The 3,645-nt window shown below is 37.6% G+C and overlaps 1 pseudogene; it reads right to left on the bottom strand.

Annotated features, from left to right (window-relative positions):
- Positions 1–3,285: 3,285 nt before the first annotated feature.
- Positions 3,286–3,433, bottom strand: LOC126007756 (uncharacterized; annotated as a pseudogene).
- Positions 3,434–3,645: the final 212 nt, after the last annotated feature.

The following is a 3,645-nucleotide window of genomic DNA, read 5'->3' as shown; positions in this document are numbered from 1 at the left end:
GAAACTTAGTGGCTGGAAAGGCGGCTTGGTGACTAAAGCCAAGTTTTCACAGGAGTCACGCGGGGTTAGATGCTGGTAGTTAACCTGAATAGAGGTTTTTGCCTGTTCATCTACCTGGTTCTTAATAAAGGCAGTGATTTTGCGGAAAATCCATGGGCTAAGAGAAAGGAGCAGCATGAGGCTAATGAGTGGGCCCAAAATAGTGGACAAGATAGTGTGAAGCCAAGGAGAAGAGAAAAACCAGCCCTGGTACCAGCCTTGTTCTTCATCGAAATGTTTTTCAAAATCTTTTATACCGTCACCAATGTGTTGAACGCTATTCCTAACTAATCCAGGTTTATCTTTGAAAATACAACATTGTTCCTTAAGGGCTACACAGACTCCCCCCTCTTACATAAGGGCAAAATATAGAGCACGACGATTTTGGAGAACAACATCAGCAAGGGAACTAATAGTATCTGTGAGAAATTGCAGACTAGTTTTGATTTCATTAATGTCTTGTTCCACTGCTTGAGTAAGAGTGCGGAAATTGGATTGAGAGGATACAAGAGAGTAGATACCAGTGCCAGCGCCAGTAGCGCCAACAGCAAGGAGCACTGCAAGTGTAATGGAGGTGAAGGGCTCACGGCATTGTCGAGAAAGGGATTGAGAAGAATAGGAATAGGGTGAGGCGGCAGGAGAGGGAAATGGTGATTTTTGGAATGAGAATAACGAGAATACAGTAATCATGTGAAAGGAGAAAAGAGGAACAAATGATGAAAGGAGTAAGGCCAGAAGCACAGGCAAAATAAGTACCATTGGGGGCTAACAGATAGGGTTGTGAGGAGGAAGAATTGTAGATGTCAATAGTTTCGTTGCACACGTCAAGTAATTGGCTAGGAAGCAGGGAGTCGTTAGGCTTAATGCAGAGGCCAGAGCCTACGACTTGACCGACTGTAATGCCATGTTGAGGTTGTGTGTTCCAACGGAGGTCAGAGGGGTTGGAGGTAGAGGAAAGGTTGCCAAACACTGCAACACCTTCATAGAAAGGAGGTTGAGGAGAAAAACAAAGCCAACATCTTTCATAGGCAGGATCTGTAAGGGCAAGAGCAGAAGCATTTATGAGATTGAGAATAACCTGAGAGGACGGAGAAGGACCTGAAGGCATAGTGAGTTGTCTGAGAGAAGAAGATGCAGATGGAAGAGGAGGAGGAGGAGAAGGCATGTGTGATGGACCTGAATGAGGATGAAAAAAAGTGTTAGGACCAACGGCGAGGGGGTGAGAATTCGGCAACTGTTTAAGTAAACGGAGGGAAAAAAGAAGTCCAGGGTCGGTACACCTAACGTAAAGTCTGAGTCCCCATTGTACGGGTTGAGTCCAGTGATGCTGACGTCCAGCAGCAGTAAATTCGATGATGAGGGGGTTACACCAACCACGGGTAGCAGAGGATGCATCACAGTTCAGAAAAGGAGAGTTGGGGGGCGTGAAACGGTGATGAAGTCCCAGGAGGAAGAGGGTTTCCAATAAGCAGTTCCGGTGGTTTCACAGCCCCAGGAGGCGCAAAAGTGTTGGTTATGAGCGCCACACTTATAGTCGCTGGAACGGGGCCGGTGGTGACCAGGGCAGACGTAGAAGGTGGTGAAGGGGTGGCGTAGTACATCACGGCGAATAACAGAGTTGCAGCCACCGCTAGCAGGGGAGTAATAGTCATCGGGGTCAACAGCACGAGGTTGAGGCAGGCGGAAATTGGAGGTGCCCCAGTATAGGCTTGCACCCATGGCTAGGGCACAAAGGTCGACTTGCAAGACCGGCCAAGGGATGGAGGTAGAGAGGATGGAGGTTGTTGGTGGCATCGGTGGGCATCCAAGGCAGCTAGGCAGAGTGTCTAATTCAGCATTGTCAAAGGTGGAGTCAGTTAGAAACAGGTTTGCAGGAATGGCGTCTAGCAGGAGGTTTATAAGAAAACAGCTTGGCAGAAGGCAAAATGGTTACTTCATATAAAAATTAAGAATTTGCAGAAAACATTAGCAATTTACATTACACTAGTTATTTTTGAATACCACGGGAATGCTATTTGACCTCTGTTAGACTTTGGCATAAAAGAAAATTTATAATTAACAATTGCTAATTAAAAAAAATTTTTTTAAACTGAATATAAAGGATTTTTCTTAAACTTCTAGTTATTATGTTAAAGCTGGATGCTATTTTTTAGCCATAAATACATATTCTATAGGCTTGAACTTACACATAGCAGGAAAGCCAGGTGACTGCAAAGTCCAGAAATTCTCCAGGGAAAAGTTATCCCCGATGGCCATTGAGAAATCTGGGGTTTGCCATTCTCCACACCCTCCGCCATGTTCTTAGAAGGACAAAGCTAGCTTAATACATAATTTTTAACACATGATTTTTAGTTGTAAGATGCCAGTCTGTGAACTGACCAGACTGAACCAGGTTGAAAAAATTAATTGAAATTTAAAAAATGGATAAGGCTTTAAAAATTGTATTATTATAAAATGTAGAGATAACAAATAAACAGACAAAACAAAACAACACTAAACACAACATTTTACACTTGTGGCCACTTTCATTCATCACAACAGACACATAAACAGACAAAAGGATTGATTTAAGACTTATTTATAAAAAAATTGACAAGCGCTTTTAAATATTTAGCTAGCATGTTTGTGAGAAGAAAAAAAATTTTGTAGAAAAACTTTTTTAGTTTTGAGAAGTACTTAATGTAGATGGAGTGGAACTTTGCTGAAAATAAATTTTAAGGTTTAGATTTAACACAAAACATTTTTAAAACAATTTTAATTGAAGTTTAAAACATTAAGTAAAATGGTTAATGAGCACTGTAGAAGGAGTCTTCACTCTGAAGTATGAAATCATTTGCTGTAAATGAATAGGTTTTCTTTAAATTGGTTTTGCAGTAGAATAGTAAGACAGCTGCAATAAAGTGTTAAAATTTTTATGATTAAACACAATAGCATGAACTATGATTATTAAAGGTATAAAAAACTGATTTTAAAAAACAAACAACTGTTTTTACTATGAAGACTTTAAGTGAATAATTTGTAAAAAATATTATATACTAAATTAACTAAATGCTTAGATTATTATAAAATATAGTTAAAGACATCTGATGCATTTACACACCTAGAACTTAAGACTAAAATTATATTTAATACTAGTTAATTTGCTTATAAAGTTTAGTTACTTTTATATATTACTTATAAAATTATATATAATATATTTTTCATCAATATTATTTTTTTACTGCGACACAAATATACAGATTTGTATAATGTGCTGATATTTTGAATGCACTTAAAATAATAGTTTTTTTTTTTTTTTTTTTTTTTTTAATGCAGAAATAAAGAACAACCATTGCTGTAGCACAAAGTTAAAACTAAGGGTACTATAAAGCATACTTAGGTGTTTACTGTGCATTAAATTAACTATATTGTTTAAAAAGGCTAACCACATTATTTTTCACATAATTTTGTAAATACTTTAAAAATTAAAATAAAACTTTTAATAGAAATATAAGACTTAATTTTAACACTTTTGTGTTCGTTTGGATTTTAAAACACAAAGAAGTTTTTCTTTTACCAATATTTTGTTATCTGTAAAGTGACAGAATTATGACCTTGCTTTAAAAT

The sequence above is a fragment of the Suncus etruscus genome, chromosome 4, assembly GCF_024139225.1.
Source record: "Suncus etruscus isolate mSunEtr1 chromosome 4, mSunEtr1.pri.cur, whole genome shotgun sequence".
Taxonomy (NCBI): domain Eukaryota; kingdom Metazoa; phylum Chordata; class Mammalia; order Eulipotyphla; family Soricidae; genus Suncus; species Suncus etruscus.
This window is presented reverse-complemented; position numbering and strand designations above follow the sequence as displayed.